Consider the following 22,558-nt stretch of genomic DNA (forward strand, 5'->3'; position numbering starts at 1 on the left):
CCCAAGCAGTTAAGGGCAATTAGAGAAACAGCTGGTTTTTATCTCACTGATAAAGGATGGCTAATAGAGATCGTTACAGCTGTTATAAACTTCCCCAAAGCAACAGCTCTTCAAAAGTTTGCATTAGTGAAAAAATATGGAAGAGAAAACGAATTTAAAAGAGCTGAGCATGGGTAGGGAGAGATCTCAGTTTCCAGCCAGATCCTAGGGCCAAAGGAAAGGGGACTCCCCGCCCGGCCCTCATAGCTGCGGCTCCTTTTCCGGGGTGAGTCTGATCCCCATGTCCACGGTGATGTTCCAGTTCCCTCTGGAGTCCTGGCTGCTGGCTGCAGCGGCCATGGATGAACATCTATTTGTGCAGAGATTGTCTTTTTTTTTGTATGTTTGAAGAAGTTTATTAGGAGAAGGAGAGAAAGAAGGTGCCTCCATAGTTGTAGGCAGGCAGGCAGGCAGGAAGAAGATCTGCTGAGATCTTCTTTTTCTTTTAAAGAGTTATTTATTAATGCATACAGAACTGGGGTACAGGCCAGAGGTATGGCAAGGTGCGGGGGTAGTGAGTGGAGTCACCAGAGACAGAGTGGGGAGCAGAGCAGGCAGATCAGTGAAGTACACTGCTGAGGGGAGCAGCGGGGAGACAGGAGAGGTCTGCTGCGCCATGTGGGTCAGCTCCCTGGCCGGGGATCGAACTCATGCTGCAGTGGCTGCGGACAGCTTCAGAGTGCTGCAGCTTTAACCCGCTGGCCACCAGGGTGGGCCCTGCTGAGGTTTACTTGTCTGGTAGACTATCCCCCACATCAGGATGTGTCTACAGGTTCCTCCTGGTGCTGTTCAGCTTGTTTCTGCCTCCCTCATTTCCTGTAAACTGGAAGTTCACTTCAGGCCAAACAGTTTTGTCGGGAGGCCTTCAAGGGGGGTTTGCACTGCATTGTCCAGGATGCACATTCACGGTCTCCCTGTCCCCCTGTTGTGATGGCCAGCTGGAGCCCTGGGTCATAGTGGTAGCACCAGATCTCTCCATTGTAACGGTACCCACCCCCATCAATACATATTATGTGGGTTCCTCCCTTGTATGGTAAGTGACTCAATCAGAGTCTTTGTTTTCTTTTTTGTGGGTCTCATGGGGACATTTATTCATGTCAGGGAGGAGTCAGTGCTGGAGGGCACAGGAGTCCCTCGGGGCTAGCACAGGAGCTGCAGACACGGGGTGGGGGTGGGGGGCTCCCTCTGCCTGGTGCAGCTGTGGGCTGGTCAGTGGTGACCATGGGCTGGTGCGGGACCTTTCAAAGCTTTACTTCTTTTACCAGCACTCCTGATTTTACAGGTGATGAAGCTCAGCCTCATTCCTCCTCAGACCTCCTGGTAAACTTGGGCATAGTAAGGCTTCATGGGGGTCCAAACGTTTTTAATAAGGCTTTGAAACCTCTCGGTGCTGATCCTGACCCATGTCCACAACCGCCTGACCTGCCCGCCCGCCAACGAGAAGGTCACGGACGCCCGGAGCCCTGTAATAGTGAAGAAAACATAATCAGCGTCATGTTCTTAAAACCGCGGTTCCAGGGGGCTGGGGGGAGACCTGCATTCTTGTGCATTCCTGTATGGATAAGGTGTAGGGGGCCAATCGCTGAGGCCGAAAGCCACCCTCACCATATTTAGGAAACCATCCCTAGCTAGCCCTTTGCCCAGAGGCCTGCGTGCCAGAAAGGGACTGTATCATCTGCTTTTCCTTTGTTCTGGGCCTTCCAGCCACCCAGGTGCCTCTGGCGTGCGGTTGGGCCCAAGCTCGAGCTTGCAATAAAGTTTCCTCTTGTCTTTACAGCGGTGTGGCTGGCTTTTTCTGGGTAGTGCGTCCCATTCCGCCCCATGGCTATCTCCTGCAGCCTTGATTGCGCTGGTGCACAAGGCGCTCCGGAGCGTGGGTGCAGGGCACGCGTGCCTGATTGTGTACACCTGGAGCATGGGTGTGCACGCATGTGCAAGTGTGCACACCTGAGCCTCGAGGCCAGGAGGAAGGGCAGCCAGTGCCCTCCCCGCCCCCACGCCTGTCGGCCTGCCGCCCCCAGGCCTTCCTTGCCTTCCCTCCCTGACCACGGGCTTGCCACAGCCTCCTCTATCTGCCTTGCTCTCCCTCTGCTTTCCCGAGCTTGCTCATCCCCATCCTCTGGCCTTGACTCGAGGGTCACTTTTCTGACTGGACATTAGGCTCCTGCTCCAAGACCATTTGGGTGCATTTTCTCCCCCTGCCACTGGCCTCTACAGCCACCACCTGGCCTTGTTTTCAGCCCAACTTGCACCACCTGAAGGTGAGATCTTGTTAATGCAGAAAGCGCTGGGCACGCACACCTGTGTGGGGCCCCCTGGGCCAAGAACTGAGGGATAAGGGAGATTCTGGGGGCTGAAGGCCGAGTTGCTGCCCCCTGCTGGTCTGCCTGTGTGTCCGGCCCCCTGATTCAGCACTAAAGGCATGTTAGAGACTCCCACATTCTCATTTTGAGTCAACATTGAGCCTAGCTGGCCTGGACGGTCGCACAACACCCGCGACCCCCATGTGCTCTGGACACCACTTCCCCCACTGCAGCCGGCCACATGGACCACCTTCCGGTGCCTGGAGCACCCCCACTCTCGCCTGCGGGAGCTCTTCATGGAACACAGTGCTGACCTCAGCCAATAAGGTCCTTCTTCAGGGGTGAACAGCGTCACTTCTGCAGGCGTCTTCTCGGGACGGTCCCGGCCTGGCTCCGGTCCTGGCGAATCCACCACTGAGTTTCCAGGGCATCACGTAAGTCTGCTTTGCTGTGTCCATCACTCCTGCGCTTTTCCACCTTACCTATGTGATAATCGAGCTAGCCTGTATCTCCCACCCAGAAGCTGAGCTCTGCAAAGGCAGGAAACAAACTTCTGGTACCGTCCTTGGCATCTGTTAGGGGGTGTTGAGGGACTTTATAGTCACTCCGTGAATGATTCCAGGGGACCTAAGTGTGAGTCCAGAAGGGTCCCATTTCTAGTTAGTACTGGGAAGTTTCTAGCTTAGAGGTTAGCAAACTTTCCCGCAAAGAGCCAGAGTAAATATTTTCAGCGTGTGGGGCAGAAGTCCTCTGTTGGGACTCAAGTCTGCTGTTCTAGAAGAATGTAGTTGTGTTCCAATAAAACTTTATTTTCAGAGATAATGGCGTACCAAACGTGGGCTGTGGTTTGCCAGCTCAAAAATAGGGGTATGATTCTTGGCTTCATTTTAATTTTCTTCATTTTTTTTTGAATCCCTGCGCTCTAACAGCCATTATTCTGGATTTGGGAATATAGCAGCAAAGTAAGACTGGCAAGATATTTGTCCTAAAGCTTATGCTCTGTTTGACTAGAGACAGACAATAAAGAGGCAAATTAATAATGTTGTTTCAGAAACAACGATGAGTCCCTTGAAGAATGAAATTGGGCACTGGGTTGCAGAGTGACTGGGTTGCAGACACTGGGGGCTGTTCTTTTATATGGGGTGGTTGGGCCAAATTAAGGGCAATTTGAGCATTTATAAAAAGGATGTAATTGAGCATAGCATATTGGGTAATTAAAAATTCATGTGTTCATAAAGTTTCTAAAAGGAGAAGTGAAAAGGGAAGATAGGACTAAATGTCCCAAGTTTTTAACCTTGTAGTCATAAGTGATTTATGTAAGAATCATCTTTCCCGAGAAAGTGACCACTGAGCAGAGGTCAGGATGGTGACACAAAGCCTCCAGTGCTGCCAGGGTTTGGCAGGCAGAGGGAACAGTCAGTGCAAAGTCCTGGAGGTGAGAATGAGGTTGCCTTGCTGAGAAGATACCAAGGAGGTTCCCTGCGGCTTGAGTTAGCAGGCGACGAGCACAGGAGGCTAGAGAGGTGGTGGGGGAGGTCGAGTTGGGCCTGGTTGGACGGGGGAGCTGGGATGGCCCCAGTGTCTAGCCTGTGTCTGAGGGGTCTGGGACCACGGAGATGAGGAGGCGCTTTGGAGAAGGTGGTTTGGGGGGGCGGGGATGGTTTGGGGGGGGCGGGGATGCCAAGGATGCTACCCTGGACACCGTCAGTGAGGGATGCCTGTGACGTAGTAGGCTGGTGGGGACAGAGGAGTCTGGAGATGCACAGGTGGGAGTCCCTGGCCTGTCCAGGATGTTTAAACCACAAGAGGGAGTCAGATTTCTTCTGATGAAGACCTGAGGAGGGGAGCAGGGAGGGAAGGAGCAAAGGGCAGGAAAGAGCCAGCTGGGGTGGACTCCCAAAGCCAAGTAAGAGTTTTATGATCTTAGTTCCCTTTAACATAATCTTTCACCTGTTTGACCTCTGTTACCTCACAGTCGTGTTTGAATAATGGCCCCCTCTATGTCTCCCTCCCTCCTGACCCCTGAACACTGCTCCCTGCCATGCGGCCTGCTGGGCAAACCCTTCTCCTGCCATAGTTCCTTGAATCCTCCTCCTTCCAAAAAATTTGAGCCCTGTTTTACAAATGAGCAAGTGAAATTCAGAGAGGTTAAGTGACTTACCCTAAGTCACACAGCTAGTAAGTAGTAGAGTCGGAATTAGAACTCATATTCACAGGCCTGAAATCTTTTGAAAGCAGATACACTATGCACAGAGGGTCAGAGGAATTCCTGGAAGGGGTGTTGGTAGGATGGGGACGTGTTCATCCCCGTACTTAGCAAGTATGTATGGAGGACCTGCTGTCCATTGTTCCAGATGCGAGACAGAGGAGACGATGCAGAATTGTCTTTTGTGGGGTCTTGGCGTGCTTGCAAAACAGTGTCCTCATCTGTAGTGGGGTAATAAATGCATTTGCCTCACGGCCTGTTTGAGAGGCCTGCCTGTACTAATGTATACACTCTAGCGCAGGCCTGAATCACACTGCCGGTGGGCCATTATCATGGAGACAGTCTGGCCTAGTGGTTAGGGCCTCATCCCTAGGACCAGGCTGTCTGGACCAAACCTCAGCTCTGCTGCTTCTTAGCTGTGTGCCAAGGTGTTCTCCCTCTCTATGGCTTAGTTCTCCCATCTGCAGAATGGGGTAATAACAGTTCCCAGCTCACTGATTATCATACATTTTCAACACGCCAATTGTTGTGAAGCAACAACAACAACAATAATAATAATAATAATGATAATATTATAGGGACTGGTCCAGAGTTCGTGCTTGGGGTGTAGCTGTTACTGTGGATCTTGTATAAGGTGGGGACACAGGGGACCAGCACGCGCCTCAGCCCAGTGACAAGTCACTATCAGCTAGGAGAAAGCATGACCAGTAAAAACCGGCCACCTGCTTGTCAGCAGCAGGCAGGATTAAAGATCTGAGATGTCGCAGCAGGAGGAACTGCCTGTTCCAGAGGAAAAACAACCTGCAGAGGAGGGAAAGTGGGGGCTGGTGGTGGGGGGCTGGGGAAAGGGACTTGGCAGAGGGCGCCTGGAAGTGCTATAATATTTTTCCTGGGAAAGCCCCAGGGGTTCTCAGGAGGCCCTAATGACCCCAGTTCCAGGGTTCCAGGCGTGGAAATCTATCTAGCTCCTTGCTCTCCACAAGCGGTGCCTGGCCTCTGTCTGCCTCCGTGAGAGCTTAATCATATTTGAAAGTAGTTTTTATCTGTGGTTATTCATCCGTATGTGAGGAGCTTACGTGTCTAAGCCGCCACTTCCATCAAATCCCAGCACGTGGGCCTGTTCGTACACTAGGTTTCGAGCTGGCCCGGAGCGCGAGCCCCTCCTCCCCCATCCACACGGGGGGATTTTAGGGAATTAAAAGTGACCAGCTTTTGGGGGTGGTTTGGGGAGGCTGACAGAACTGGCATCACAACCGTGGGCAAAACAAATAGGAGGGAACTAATAACAGGGACTCCAGCCAGGCCCGTAAATCGATAGGTGAGCTTCTCAGAAAGGCTTGGCTTCTCAAACTTTAATAAGACGGTGTCTGTGAAGATTACATATTAGTTTAGAGAACAATATTTCATTTTGCTGGCTCTTTCTCATCTGCAGGAGTTGATGTGCTGGGCTAGGTTTAATGCTCACATATTTCAGGCGAATTCTGAGAATGTGGCGGGGTTGGCGTGGAATTTTGCACTCTTCCTTGGGTGAGGACAGACGCAGGTGAGAACCAGCTGACAGACCAGGCCCAGGACAGCTTGAGCAGCAGGTTACAGAACCGTCTGATTGCTCTTCTTTCTCCTACTGGTGTTTGTCTTTTATTTCTTTTCGCAGTGTTGAGCTATAATTTACATAGCACGTAATTTACGCAGTTAAAGTGTACAACCCAATGGTTTTATTGCAACAGTCAACAGTCCCTCCTCTCACCAACCTCTGCACCCTAGACAGCCTTTCATCTACTGTCTGTCTATAGTTTTGCCTGTTCTGGACATTTTATGTGACTGAAATCATACAATAGGTATAATATTTTGAAGGTTTATCCATAATGGAGCATATACTTCATTCTATTGCCAAGTAATATTCCACTATATAGATGTACCACATTTTATTTATCCATTCATTTGTTGCTGGACATTTAGATTGTTTCCATCTTTTTGATTATTGTGTATATTAGGGCATAAGTTTTTGGGTTGATTGGTGTTTTGACATCTCTTGAGTATATGCATACGAGTAAAATGGCTGGATCAGATGGTATCTCAAAGGTGAGCATTTTGAGGAACTTCCAGATGGTTTTCCAAAGTGGTCGCACCATTCTGCATTCCCGCCAGCACTGTATTCCTCTTCATCCTCACCAACATGTGTTATCACTCTTCATTTGGTTATAGTCAGAATAGTGGATGTGAGGTAGGTCTGATTGTGCTTTTGACTTGCTTTTTCCTAGAGCTGTCAAATGATGTTGAACATCTTTTCCTATGCTTGTGGGTTATTGTATAACTTCTAGGAAGAAACAGCTTCAGATTCTTAATCATTTTGTAATTAGATTGTCTTGTATTTGTACTATTTGTTGTAAGTGTTCTTTAGCTAATATGGATGTAGGTCTCATAAGAGATGTAGTTTGCAAAAACTTCCCCCCATTCTCTGCATCTTTTCGCTTTCTTGATGGTGTCATTTGCAGCACAAAAGTTTTAAATTTTGAAGTAGATCTACTTTTTCTTTTGCTAATTGTACTTTTCAGTTCAAGACTAGTAAGATTTTGCTTATTGAAGTTTCACTTTTATGTTTTCTTCTTAGATTTTTCAATAACTCATTTAGGCCTTTGACCCTTTATTGAATTATTTTTTGTGCTTGGTGTGAGGTAGGGATCAAATTTCATTCTTCTGCATATAAACTGCCATTTGTTTCAGCATGTTGTTGAAAATGATGCTTCAGTCTTTGTGGCCCTCTCTGTAAATGGCAACCTCAGCATCCAGTTATTCAGGTCCAACCCATTCTTGATACCTTTCCATTCCAAATCTTATAGGATCTACTTTAAAATAGATATGGAATCCAAATCCTCCCTACCACCTCCACTGCTGCCAACCTGGTACTCCTAACCATCAGCTTTGTCCAGATTAGTGCAGTGGCTTCCTGACTGGTCTGCTTGACTCTGCCCCTTGAAGCCATTACAGTCTGTGTGTCACACACATCAGCTAGAAAGAGATGTGCTTCCAACTTTAGAGTGGATCACAGCATTGCTGTGTGCAGCCTCCCCAAACCCCCCCTTCACTCACAGTGTTCCAAAAGCTCTTCTGTGCTCTATAGACCCTATGGAATATGCCTTCTCTCCACTCCTAATTTTCCTGTATAGTCTCATCTACTATTTTTGCCTCTCACACTGCTTCAGTCACACGGTATTCCTCCTTGCTTTTCCTCAAATATATCAAACATTAATCCCTCAGGACCTTAGCACTTGCCACCTCCTCTCCCAAGTCCCCCCAGATTTCTTCATAGCTCCCTTTCTCACTTCTGGTCTTTACTCCAAGGTAATTTTATCCATGTGGGAACAGCTTACGTATACATCTTATCTACAATTTCACCTCACCAAAAATTTTTATTAAAAAATTTTCACTAAAAAAATAAATCTAAGTAAAGTTCAGAATTAATTTTGGAAATTTTAATGCAACCTTATGAATAGTTTTTACATAAATAAATATAATAATTCCAGTTGTGCATGTCTCTGCAGTGTCAAAGTTAGGAAGTGGTATTGTGGGTCTGTGCGACACCCACACTTAAGTCTCCACATTAAATAGTCATATGAATTGTTTAAGTCAGGCCATCCTGAGTCCAACACAGGGCCAGAGCCATAAGCTGAACACAAACAGGATCAACCCCTGGGGGACCCTCCTGAGCTCTGCAGGAACCCACTGTGAGGTGTCACCTGAGGCGAGTGGCAGGTCCCGTCACTTGTCCCCTGCCTGAGCACGCCTGCTGCCCAGCCCTGCTTTTGGCCTTAACACGCCATGGAGACCTTCAAGGCATTTGGCCACAGTTGCCTTCTGTTCTGAGGACAGGAGTCAGGGCACGGAGAAGCGTTTTTCTGGAGCATATATGGCATTTCTCACCACACAGGGAGGATGTTCTGGGGCATGGCTCTTGCTCTGGCAGTGGTGGGTACAGGAGCCTAAGTGATAGTGGAGCCCCGGACAGGGGTGTGTGCAGGTGGAGAGGGGTTTGAGGAGTGCCAGGTATAAACACCTGGACAGCATCCTGAAGGCACAAACCATTTTCTTTTGATGCTCATGGAAACTTCTATGGGTGAGATTTTCTTGCTTCTGATGGGACTGTGCTGTGAATGAGCCCCAAGCTCAGACTTCTATGGTTCAAAGGCTGGTCAGTGTTTCCATTTCTTTAAAGGATGCAAGTATTGCTTTCCTACTAATGGTTGGCTTTGTGGCCCAGAAGCATTGTCACAGAGACATATTCTCTAGCATTCTGGAAAAGAACTAGGTGTATGCTGTGGTATTTGGATTAAAAAAAAAAAGTCAACAACAAACCATCACTTGATCAATTTTATTTGCGCTATTAGCAGAGAATATTTTGCACTAGAGACTTCTTAGATCAAGTAATAACTGCATGTTAAGCAAACAGATCATCAATTATTAAAACAGAACCGCTATTAATGTAATCCTTTACATTTCAGTAATGCCAACATTTGGAGGGGGTTTAAACCTAGTTAAAAGCATCTGATGTGCAATTAAAAAAATACAACCATGTTCCCTTTGCTATATTTTTTGAGGATCTACCTCTAAATTTTCCACTTAGAAGGGGGTGTTGTGATTAGGAGAGAGTGTTGTCTGATCCAGTCTGATGTAAACATTTCTGGTCAAGATGCCAGAAAAGGCAGAATTTTGAGAACACAGGGCTCTTGCAAAACCCAATTTACCTTTTCTGTAAGTTCCAGATGATTTTCTTTATGGCTGAACTCAGGGCAGCTTCTTCTTGTGGACACATTTTCCTTAACTTGTTTTCTGGAAAATAGATTACACACTCATATTCCCCTCCTGAAAAAAAAAAAGTACAGTGAAACTTGTTTCTGTCTCTGTCTACCTACTATGTCCTCCCTCCCGCAAGTAACCACTGTCATTACCTTTATTTATTTTATATATTTATAACTTAATTTTTATGTGTTTGTTCAGAGTTCTCTGATTTTACCAGCAAATACTCATTTCAGTTCTTATTTCACACAGTTCTGCACCTTGATTTTTGTTTTTGTTTTTTATTTACTAGTATGCCCTGGGGACGTTTCCCCATTACACCGAGCAAACATCCTCGTTCTTTATTTCCAACCTCATTCTTTACTTCCATCTGTAGCATCCCCTCTTAGAGACTGCATGTTCTAACCACTCTGCACTAGAGGGACAGTGAGTTCTTCCTGACTGTTTTTTAGGGCAGACACACAGCGTGGGCCAGCTTGTTCTTGCACGAGTTTACATATATCCAGGATAAATTTCTACAAGTGGAATTGCAAGGTTAATGGTGCACACATTTGTGATTCTGCAGGGTATGGTCTAACTGTCCTCCGGGGGTGAGGGTGGTGGTGGTGGTGGGGGGGCTGGCACCATCTGCGCTCCCACTAGCGGGGAATGGGCATCTGTCTCCCCAAGGCTGATTCATATATTTTTTTTAAGATTTATTTTATTAAGCAAACAAGAGCTGGAGTGTAGGCCAGAGGTGTTGGGGGTGAGAGGACTCACCAGAGACAGTGGGGGAATGAACAGGCAGATCCACTGAAATCCACTGCTGAGGGGGCACTAGGGAGACAGGAGAGGCCTGCTGTGCCCTGTGGGTAGGCTCCCTGGCTGGGGATCGAACTCGTGCTGCAGTGGCTGGTGATGGAGCTGATACTTTAACCCCTGCACCACTAGGAAGGCCCCAGCGTGGTTCATGTTTTAAGGACTCCTTGAAGGAAGACTGTCTGCATCGACTCTGGAGGAGAGAAAAGCACTCTCTCACTCCAAATCTCTGTTGCTCTGCGACTTTTCACTCCTGGCCTCCTGTAGCCAACATATTAAGTACTTGTGCCTTTATTTCCCCATCTTTCAAGTGGGGCTGGAACCGTCTCTCCAGCCCGTGATAGCCGAGAGACCCCAGGTCACTTTGTAGGTGCTGCGAAAGGCCTCTGCCATGAAGTGGGTCAAAAGTGCTGTCACTTAACCATTGTTCCAGCTCTGCCTCTCAGTGAGCTAATGTGTATCCTGAGAATTCAGGGCGCCAAACGTCTGGGAGGAAGAGGAGCCTTGGGTCTAGATAAACAGGAGCCTTCTCTGGTGGGTGTAACTGGAGAAGAGAAGAGGGGGCTGGGGGAGGAGACGATGAGGATGAGGATGGCGGCAGCGTGGCGCCAGGCATGGAGAGTCTGCCAGGAGGGCGTCCCGGAGGCCTGTGCGCAGGGCTTTGCGCTGTGTGCAGAGCTGCGGAGTACCCAGGCGTTGTCTGGCCTGAGTTATAACCAGGATGGCTCCAGAGTGCTGAGCCTGGGGGAAGGGCCAGAGAAGGGGCCGCTTGCCTGGGCCAAGACGAGCTGGTAGCAGAACTTTCTAGTAGGAGACTTTCTCTGGAGTCAGCCCACCTGGGTTCAAATCCTAGCTGTGGCTGGCGGGCAGGGTGACCCTGGGTACACGCCTACTCTGAACCTCCTTCCTTTCCTCTATCACCCAAGGATACACCCATGGGGGAGGGAGGTAGCCCTGGGCTGCTTGTTTATTCACAGGGAGGCTGTGGGCATGGTCCCCGAATCATTGCAGGACTCTCAGCCCTGCGCCTGGCACGGAAGGAGTACTTGAGACTGTCAGCGATTTTCCAGGAGTCAGAAGAATAGGACGGTAGCAGCTTTGCGTCTCTGGGGCACAGAGGGACCGGGCGGGGGCTTGGAGTAACAGATTCAAGTCATAAAATCAGAAGAGGCCCATTTGGATGGATGGCCATTAATCGGGAGGAAAAAGTGCCTCTTAGCATGTGTGTTATTTGCAGCAAAGCAAAAAGGAATTTGTAAACCTCTTACTGCAGATGCAGGGGGCAGATTCTGGACAACGTTCTGCAGTCTTGAGGCAGCAAATGGAAAATGAGCTGTATAAGGCTGATTGCTGCTAATTTAAGACATATAAAAATCACTGGTGATCTCTTCGGTGTTTGCTGCTTTCTTATGTTATTTTCTAAAGGTAAAGTCGTCCTCCCTTTACATACATTATCTTCATCGTGTCATCTCATTTCCATGCTAAGGACTTCTGCTGGCTAAACACTGCGGAAATGCAAACACGCGCTTTTACTTACATGTTTGAACCCGCCTCTTTCTGTAAGTCCTTAGTTCTTGTGCTTAGGGTCCCTCGCCTGCACCCCTAGCCCAGAACACCCTCCAGTACTTGGGGACTCCCCTACAACCCACCATCACCTTTTGGTAGATTCTGTATTTCACAGTGTCACCAGCCCTCACACCCTTTTTTAACAGTGTGAAACAATCTTTTCTGTCTCTTGGCAGCGTTTTTCATGACTCTAGTTCCTTGTGTGCCCCTCTGCACCCCTGACCCCCCACCCCAACCCCCCCGACCCCCACACCAGGAAAACTTACCTGAAGGAGAGCCTCCCTCAAGGTGAATTGAGTGCCAGGCCCTAGGACAGAGTCTGTGGATCTGGATATGAATTCGACACAGTCCCTGGGTTGGAGGGAAGAACCCACACAGCAAAGAGAGCAATTAAGGGCTCAGCTCTGAGCTTTGCCCCTAACACACTCTCCCGTGGGATCTTTTAAATGACCTCTGGGCCAGCTGTCATTAGTCCCGTTTTTCTGTTGAAAAACCTGAACCAGACAGAAATACAACTTGCAGAAGAACACAGGGCTCGAGGGTCCATAGAATGCTGTCAGGGTGAGGGTCAAGACACCCCAGCAACATCCGGGCTGTGGGAAGGATTTGGCGGCGTGGGGGGGATGGGGTGGCAAGTGGGAGTGTTGGGACTGTGGGAGGCCTGGGGCTTTGAGAGCATTGCCCTCTGGGAAAAGTCGCAAGTCTTAATGATCTCTGCACCCTGTTACTGGCGCAGAGCACAGCCCTCGAAGGCACTAACCAAGTATCATAAAGCATCGCTGCAGTGTCCAGTGAGCATTCCATGCGCTGTGCTCTGCGTATTTTTTTTTTTTTAATGTTAACGGTCTGCTGAGTTATAAAGCCTGAACCGAGTGGACTAATTGTTCTTTTCCTTAGCAAAAAGCTGAGCGGAGACTTCATAGGGGTATGCTTGAGGCGTCTAGTGCAGTTAAGCAAAGGAAAGAAAAGCGACACCTTTACATTGCCTGCTTCCACGGCAGGACCCGGACATGGTGCCCGCAGGTGGAGCTGGCGGCTGACCCAAGCCAGAGGGACACCCAAGTCCTGACGGGCAGACTGAGGCCCCGGGAAAGGGGTGGGTGACCGACGCTCGCCCGGGAGGAGCTGGCGCTGGTGTGCACATCCTCTGACCCACAGCTCAGAGAAGAAATACAGATTTCGAGCCCCTCTAACTTCTTCTATGGCGACAGGTAGTAGGTATTTTCTGCCCAGAGGTCAGTGGCAGCCACTTAAGGCTCTGTGAGCCACACGCCCTTGTCAGAATGATTCAGCTCTGCCACTGCTGTGTGAGGACTGTATACCTGTAAATAGGTGTGACGGCGATTCAATAAAGCTTTACTTATATATAAAAAAGAAGCTGGGTTTGACCTCTGGGCTGTGATTTTCAGATTCTACTCTGTGGCATCTCCAGCGGGAATATTAGAGGGGGACACAGGGCTTCTTTACATGAAATAAGGTGTTCGTCACATGCTAAAAGTGAAGAAATTGGCAGAGAAAAGAACTGTGATATTTGATGTATTAAGCATAATTAGGCAAAAATTAGTTGTACTTTTCCACCACAGCTTCTGTTGTTTCTTTTAATTTCTACATTTTTTAAAGCCGAAAAATATTAGAGATTGGCAATTTTTTTTTTTAATATGCACCACTGAATCAAGACATATTCAGTAAATCAGGGTATTGGTTACCATGGCATCTTTGGTGCAACTTGTCAGAGACTCCAAATAAAAGAGCAAGCATTCCCTGGCCCATGTGAGTCAATTAATTTTGACTTACACCATGGGAATGATCCACTCCTAGAGATTAGTCTGCTTTATAAGGATATCAAAAAATAAGGCGAAAGAATGTACGTTTGGAGGTGCTTTGCCATTAGTCTGATGATTAGTCTACAGTTAAAGCGATCAGATGAGTGGACAGCTACGGAAATGCCTAGAAGTGTTCTTTCGGAGAGGCCAGACCTACCTTCACGCTTTGAAGTCGCTTGTGATGTAGAAGTGTCTGCACGAACTCCGTGCTGCACAGTGACAGACCTAGCAGCTTCAAGCAGCACACTACAATCTCAGCTTCCAAGTCAAGAACTCAGGGACGGCTCAGAATCCCTGTGCGCAGGGGCTCCCTCAGCTGCAGCCAAGATGTCAGCCAGGCTGGGGCCTCCTCAGAAGGTTTATCTGGGGTGGAATCTCCTTCCAAGCTTGTGGGGCTATGGGCAGAGTCCAGTTCCTGGGATTTATCAGCTGACAGCTTCGGTGTTGGCTGTGTTGGCTGGAGCCACCTCTCTTCCTTATCACACGGGAATCTCCAGTGTGGCAACTTGCTTCATCATAGCATACAAGCCAAGGAGGCCATAGAGTCATAGGCAAGAAGGAGGCCCTGGTCCTCCCTGGTGGCACAACACGTTGAAGCCACAGCCACCGGCAGGGGAGCTGACCCACGTGGTGCGGCAGACCTCTCCTGTCTCCCTGCTGCTCCCCTCAGCAGGGTACTTCATCAATCTGCTTCTTCTGTCTCCGGTGAATCCTCTTAACCGCTGCACCTCTGGCCTGTACCCCAGTTCCGTATGCATAAATAAATCTTTTTTTTTTTAAAGGGGCACCCCAAATTGTGTGAGTAAATCACGGACAGTTAGATGCTGTTCCATTGCCTTGGCCATTGTCTGCTCACTGGACATAAGCCCCACACCAAAAGGGAGGGAGTCACACAAGAACAAGAAAACCCGGAGATGAGGGTGATGGGGGTGTGTTAGCATCCCCGGCCGAGGGGAAGGTGTAGCAGTGATGTCAGTCTATGATGAGGGCCAGCCCTTCCGTGTTGGGGAGGCCACGGAAGGCTATTTCCTGTGGAGGAGGAGCAGCAGGTGTGGAGGAGGGGACACATTGCACATTTCCACGGTAACTCACAACTCTATTCTGGTGAAGTTGAATGGTGGGAGACCGTTCAGTCTCCCAGAACATCAGTGTTGGCTAAGACAGGGCCCTTGGGTAAGACAGTGTTGGTTAAGGTGGAGAATCCTAACAGCTAGGAGCTGCTCAGTGGTAAGCAACAGAAACTCCAGCTCAGGTGACTTAAGAGAGAATTTATTCACTTACAGAGCCAAAGCATCCGAGAGTCAATTTCACTTCAGGACTTAAAGCAATGTGCTTCATTTAACTTAATTTTTTGGATTAGGGCTATTGAGGTATAATTGCATAAAGGAAAAATTTGCTCTTTAAAGCATATGAATCGGTGAACTTTGGCACTGTCTAGCCATGTGACCACCAGCGCAATCAGGATGTAGAGCATCGCCATCACTGCTGTAAATTCCCTCTTGTTCCCACAGCTCCAACACAGACCCTCATCTTGCTCAGCCTTTGGCAACCACTAATTTCTTTTCAGAACATATACTTTTGTCTTTTAAAGACTGTTTTTTAAATGGAATAATCTAATATGTCACCTTTTGAGTCTGGGTTATTTCACTCAGGATAATGCCTTTGACATTCACCATTGCAGGTGATCATTCTATTTTATCACTAAGGGGTGGTCCATTGCACCAATATCCAAAATTTGGTTCCCTCACTAACCACCTGAAGGAAATTTGGGTGGTTACCATTTTGGGGACAGCTAAGAATAAAACTACCACAAAGCTATATGGGGTGTTTCTCAAACTGCTAAAAATGGAGCTTCCATATAATCCAGCAATTCTACTCCTAGGGATCTACCCAAAGGACACAAAAACATTGCTTCAAAAGAGCACCTGTATCCCTATGTTTATTGCAGCACTGTTTATAATAGGTAAAACATGGAAACAACCCAAATGGCCAGCAATTGATGACTGGATCAAGATGTGGTACATATACACAGTGGAATACTACTCAGCAGGCAAAAGGCAAACTCACGCCATTTGTGGCAACATGGATGGAGCTGGAAGGGATCATGCTCAGTGAAGTAAGCCAGAAGGTTTCTCTTTTATAAAGAATGTAAAGGATAAGGGCAAAAAAAGTGTAATAAAGTAAAAATCAAAATCAACAAATAACTATAAGCCAGAGACATGCTCGCAAGGATCGGAAGAGCACAGGCCTATGGAGATAGTGTACGGGTGAGCTGGTGGTGGGGATTCCGCGGGGCTACGCTGAGATGAGAAAGCAGACATTGTACAGAAAAGAAGACTGATGTAAAATATGTGAAATAAAAAAAAACTATAAAAATAAAAAACTACCACAAACATAGGAGTATGGGCTTTTTTGGTGAGTATAGGTTCTCATTTCTCTGGAGAATAACTACTAGTGACATTTATGTTAAACTTTATAAGAACTGATAAGCCATTTTCTAAATGGACCATTTTGAATGGTTGTCAGCAATGACGAGATGCCCATTTACTCCTTAATCTCATCAATACTTGCTGTCATCATTTTGAATTTTAGCCATGCTAGTCAGGGAGCATTTTCATAACAACTATGATGCTGATGACCTTCCAGTGTGCTTTTTTGCCATGCATATCACTCCTTTGGAGAAATGCCTGTAACACCTTTTGCCCTTTTAATAAAATGAAGAGTTGTTTTTTTTTTTTTTTTTTTTTTTTTTTGATAAACACCATTCTTGGATAGAATTCACACAGGTCAAGTTTGAATGGATAGAAGCAAACTCCATGGGGCCTATTGATAAAAATCTAAAATGAGTAAGAGAACGCAGATCCCCAGACCATAATAGCACCATATAAAATCGCACTGCTTCACTATTACTGAGTCTCAAAGTTATTCATGGATCTCAATGCAAGTGCTTATATTTTCGCGAATACTTTAGCCTCGTGTGACTTTTACTTTCATCATCTTACCAGAATCGTTTGAAGTTTTCAAATGTAAGTAAAGTCCAAAGTGTCAATTTCTTCTATTATGGATCAGAGTCCATGTTGGTGTCCAGCTTAAGAAATCTTTGTTTAACTCAAGTTCACAAAAATGGCCTTTTGTGTTTTCTTCTAGAAGCTTTATTGCTTTGATCTTCCATTTAAGTCTGTGATCCATTTTGTGTTCATTTTTATATAAGGTAGGTGGAGGGGTTTAACTTTTTCCTTTTGGCAAATGGATACCAATTTATTTGGGACTATTTTTGTATAGTGTGAAATGGGCCAAATTTTTTTTTTCCCCTACATAGGTGTCCAATGGATCCAGCACCATTTACTGGAAAAACTTTCCTCACTCTCCTACAGTTTTATTACAGATCAGGTGCTTGTGCTACTTGGGTCTGTTCCTGGACTCAACTCTTTTCCATTTGTCTATTTTAGCGTCAACACTACTCTCAATTTCTGTCATGGCAGCAAGTCTTAAAACCCAGTCTTGGCTAGTCTGGGCCTTTTACGTTTACATATAAATTTTGAAATCAGCTTCTCAGTTTCCATAGACACACCAGCTATGAATTCCACTGGAACTGAGCCTGTGTTAAACCTCTAGAACAACTTGCAGGGTCAGTGTTACTACAGTGCAGAGTTGTTCAGTCCACCGTCAGCGCTTATCCTCCATTTATTTAGGGTATTCAAAATTTTTATCAAAGATTTTAGAGTTTTTATGTACAAGCCAACACATATTTTGTATTTCATTTTTAATATTATTAGATTTTTGTTATCAAGTGTTTGCTGGCATATAAAAGCCCATTTCATGCTTACCTTTATATGCACTTTATATTTACCTTGATGCACTGGGTTTTGAAAGCTGGATTTGTTTCTTGAGATGGCGGTGAGTACCTCTCCCAGGTATGACCTACAAAGGACACAGGTCTATGATACTGCACAACTCCAGGGGGCAGCACTGACTTTGTAGTAGATGAGGCATTGTGTACCTAGCACAGGCCTGACGGGTGCCAATCCATCGTGCAACCTCGACCACCCTCACAAGCACATGAAAGGTGCAGACATTGGTAGAACCAATCTTCTCTGGGTTGGAAAATACCTCTTTGATAACTAGTCTACCCCTCACTGCAAGGAAGAACTTCCCCTCCTCTGTGCTGTTGAAGGCTGTTGGAGGGGCAGCTTTGCCATCTGAGAGAGTCCCCCTTTCCGTAGTCTTAACTCCGCACATGAGGCTTTATATCCAGTTGTGCTTCACCCCCCCAAGATTTATTTATTTAAGCATACAAGAACTGGGGTACAGGCCAGAAATGCAGGGGGTGAGAAGATTCACCAGAGAGAGAGTGGGCAGCAGAACAGCCAGATCAACTGAAAAAACACTGCTGAGGGGGGCAGTGGGGAGACAGGGGAGGTCTGCTGTGCCCTGTGGGTCCCTCCCTGGCCCGGGAGCAAGCTGGTGCTGCCGTGGCTGTGACAGCTTCCTAGTGTTTCGCTTTAACTCCTTGCGCCACCAGGGAGGGCCATGTTGTGCTTTTTTAACCTCTAGATCCAAATCCAACAAAACCGAGTCTTGACTTAGCAGGGAAGAACGGGAGAGTTGGGGAAGCGGGACGCGATCTGGACAGGGCCGCTGCCCACTGGGCACGGTGGGTGCATGACACAGAGGTCCCTGCTGCCAGGGATGAGTGAGGAGGGAGAGGGCTGGAATCCACTTCTCTGATCTTCAACTTCGCGCTCTACCCTCCCACGGGGCATGCTCCCCCAGTTCACCTGCCCAGGTGGGGCTCCTTTACCTGTTTCACACGAAAGCTCCTTCTTGGCTACTGGAAGCCCTTTGTGAAGGCTGGCCCATCTCTAAGTCGTGGTCATCGGTGGCTGCATTTATCCACTTCTCTTGGTACAGACTAGTGGTGTTGCCAGGATGCTGACAGAATGTTTCTGGAGAACTCCATGCCCTCTTCTACCCTTCCTACTTTGCCTTTATTGATTCTGCTCTCCTCCCTCTCTAAGTCTGAGCCAGGAACCCTCCTGTTATTAAAAGCAGTCCCAGTTGCCCATACCTTTCATTTCCTTTGAATTACATTAATTGCCTGACAGCTAAAAAGTGAGCTGGTATTTTCAGATTTCAGCTGCTGGTCGGCAAGAAATATTTACCAGCTCCTGCAGATTTATAAAGATGCCACGGAGATGCCTGGAGACTAACAATCAGGAAATACAGCAGCAAAACAACACTATTTTTCAAGGTTAAATGCTCAGAATGCTAAAAAGAAATTGTCCATAAAGCAAAATAAGAATTCGGAAGCAGCAGCCTGTACTCTGGACAAAAGAAAGGAGCTGGAGGTCTAAAATAAGATTTCACAGCTTCACAATAATTATGAATTTAATAAGAGGAGCTTTATTTTTAATTTAGTTCCAGTCTGGCAGCTCTCTCCTCCCTCCCACCCCCTTCTGCAGCGTGGTAATGCTCGTTAATGCGGCCCTAGGGCTGAGGTCACAGCGAGAGCAAGGGAAGGCCTCAGCCAGAAGACTTTCTGATGAAGAAGTATTTAGACAGATAATGTTCCTGCCTCTCTGCAGCCAGATGCGACTGACTCCCGCTGGCTCTGCTCCCTCCTGGCAGTCAGAATGTCTCTTGCTATGTACAAAGGCAGGTAGGTTCTGAGAATTCCAAGACAGGAAGGTTGTTTTCCCCGAGTCCCCCAGGCTTGTCTCCTGTTCTCCATGAGTAGTAAATCTCAGCTCAGGCCACCAAGAATGATAAGGGACCTCCAGGGCAACACCTGCTCCAAGACTTACTTGCCCCTCCCCCACATGCTGGTTTAAAGGTGGTAGAGAAAAGGCCACAGGTTTTCAAAGCTTTCCCATAGGCTACCTTTTAGTGTGAGCTGTCTTCAGGACTGTGCACATTAGCCCATTTGTTTTTCATCCATCCATCCATCCATCCATCCATCCATCCATCCATTCATCCATTCATCCACCCATCCATTCATCCATCCACTCAACAAGTACTTACAGACGGCCTGTTTTGGGGAAGCGCTCTTTTATTTAATAAAGGTTAAATTTACTTCACACAAAATGAACCATATTAAAGTGAACAAATTAGTGGCATTTAATGCATCTATCATGCACAGCCACCACCACTATTTCCAGAATATGTCATCACTCCAAAGTTAACACCCACACCCATGAAACTCTCCAACCCTCACTGCCCCCCAATTCCTGCAGTCACCAAACTGCTTTCTGTCTCTCTAGGAACCTACCTGGGTATATCATGTCAGTGAAATCATACAATATAGAGCCTTCTGTATCTGGTTTCTTATACTTAGTACAATGTTTTCATCCATATTTTCAGGCGCATCAGAACTTCATTCTTTTCTTGTGGGTGAATAATAGCCCATCTCGTGTGTGTATGCAAAGTATACACACATGTATGTACACATGTATATGCAATGCACATATAGATACATAACACACATGTATGTATGCCTACCTCCCAGCGAGAATTGAGAGCCATGTATGGATATATGTACATGTAATTTGCTTACCGACTCATCTTGATGGACATCTGACTTGCCCTCCCCCCGCACCCCGTTTTTGGGCTGTTGTAAACAGTGCTGCAATGAACATTTAAGTATCACTTGTTTTCAATTCTTTGAGGAGTGGGGTTGCTGGGTTATAGGGTAATTCTGTGCTTAGCTTGTTGAGAAATCACCAGCAAGGTTCCCACAGACTTATACCATTTTACATCTTCCTTTCAAGTGCTCTTTACAGGCTTGGATACATCAGTGAATAAAACTGGCCCTTAAATGCTAGCTGGGAGGTAGACAATAAAATGGAAATGTGAACAAATGAATGAGTGAATAAACAAACAAATAGGCACAGTCTAGAAGGTGTTAGGCAAAACAGAAAAAGTAGAGCAGTTTAGAGGGAACTGGTGGTGTTTTGAGGGAGTGGACCGTGAAGTGTAATTTTAAATCAGATGGTCACTACAGAGTTCGTTGAGTAGGAGAGATTGGAGCAAAGACTTGGAGGGGAAGAAGCAAGTGGTGCCCATGTAGTGAGAGGGTGTTGCAGGCAGAGCAACACAGGAACAGCACCTAAAAAGCCCCTAGGTACCTGACTATCTTGAGGAACAATAAGGAGGTCAGTGCTACTGCCTCAGGGTGAGAGAGGCCGGGGGAGGGAGCCGAGACTGGAAAGGTAATGGCGGGCCAAGGTCATTCGGAGGATTTTTGCGATTGACTTCCTTGAAGTGGGAAACCAGGGAGGGTTTGACCATGTGATCCATGTTTTAAAAGGATGTAATTGCAGTCATTCAGGGGGATGACAGTGGATCATGTCAGCGTGAACACAGTGGAGGCAGAATGAACTGGCCAGATTATGAATATAGTTTGAAGATAGAAGCAATGGGATTTCTTTACTAATTGGATGAGGGTTGTGTGAGGGAGAGACAGGAGTCAAGGATTTGGCATCAGCAGTGGGAACAAAGGAATTGACATCCGGGGTCTAGGACAGATTGTGGGTAGAATGGAGTTGGGGGGAGCAGATAACTTTGGGGCATGCTGTACTTGAGTTGCTTCATCAATGCTAGATGCCACTGGCCTCTAGATGCCCACTAACCTCTAGTATTTGAGGAAAGAGCAGGGGTTGGAGTGGCTGGGGGTTTTCCTCCTAGTCAGAGGTAGTAGCTCTCTCCACTGTGATTTCCAGGAAAGCCCTTTTCAAGGGTCACAAAGAAATTTCTCTAGGAATCAGTTACTCCTGGTGACAATGCAGAGCGGTGGAGATGGTGGCAGTCAGAAGGAAACAGATTCTGACTAAAAGGACTCAGTTCCAGCCAATATTTCCATGAGAGAATCCAGGGTCAGCGTCATCAGAGCTTCAGAATTTCAGGAAAATTGAAAGTCTGAACACTTATGTGAAATCTCCAAAACTGAAGGAAAAAGCAATCAACAACTAAAAAACAAACAAACAAACAAACGAAGAAACAAAAAAACAACTAGTCAGCGACCTTTTTGTGAATTTGGGAAACTTGAATATGAACTGTGTATTAATGGTATTATGGAATATTGTTTATTTTCTTAGATCTGGTAATAGCATTGTGGACATATTGGAAAACAGAATTAAGAAATTCACAGTGAAATAGTCCAGAGTGAAGTATTTTGTTATCGGCACCTTATTTTCAAATAGTTGAGACAAAAAGGTGTGTCTGTTAGGGAGAAATGAATATTAATTATATGATTAATTGCACTTTCTTTAGACTTGAAAATTTTCCTTTCAAAAAAGTTTCTTCTACTTTCCTACATCGTTGTTTATTTTTGTACAGTGTTTGATTTCGCCCCCCAGGTGTATCCCCCACGGTCCCCCCAGACGCGGGCACCCACACCGTGGTCCGGGCGCTCTTCCCCGCTCTGCTCCAACCCCCGCCTTGTCCTCTCCCGCTGTGTGCCTCAGATCTACGGCTTGCCTGCGCAGACTTGGGGATTTTCAGAATCAGAAGTTGAGTGGGATGTGGAAGAGGGGGGGGAGCATGAACCCAGCCAAAATGTCTGCCGGAGATGACGCAGTCGGCGTTGCCAGGTTTCAGCCTTTCCCCTACTAAAATGTTTTCTGTCATATTACTTTTGGCAGGGAAATAACCTTTTAACGTATCTTCTGTTTCTTCGGTGTTGTTAGTGTCTCCAAGTTAGGGAAATTACCTCTTTCTTGGAATAACTTTGGCTTCAACAAAACAGGAGTTAAAAAAAAAAAAACAAACAAGTGGTGGTTTCTTGTAGGATAGATAAGCACTCTATCTATCCTATGGGACCAGAGGAGAGAAATCTAGTCACTGTGGATTCCCAAAGGCTGGTAGGAATATAGTTAGCAATATTGGCTCCTAGGATTTTAAAAAGTGACTGAAGAATTTGTTAGATAGTACACAACAGAAATACAAAACACATTTCTCCTCTCTCTCCTTTATCATCCTTCTGTCTGCATAAACGGTTTTTGAAATCCCCTATTGATCTAATTTAATGACTC

The sequence above is a fragment of the Condylura cristata genome, unplaced genomic scaffold (genome assembly GCF_000260355.1).
Source record: "Condylura cristata isolate star-nosed mole 26May11 unplaced genomic scaffold, ConCri1.0 scaffold00032, whole genome shotgun sequence".
Taxonomy (NCBI): domain Eukaryota; kingdom Metazoa; phylum Chordata; class Mammalia; order Eulipotyphla; family Talpidae; genus Condylura; species Condylura cristata.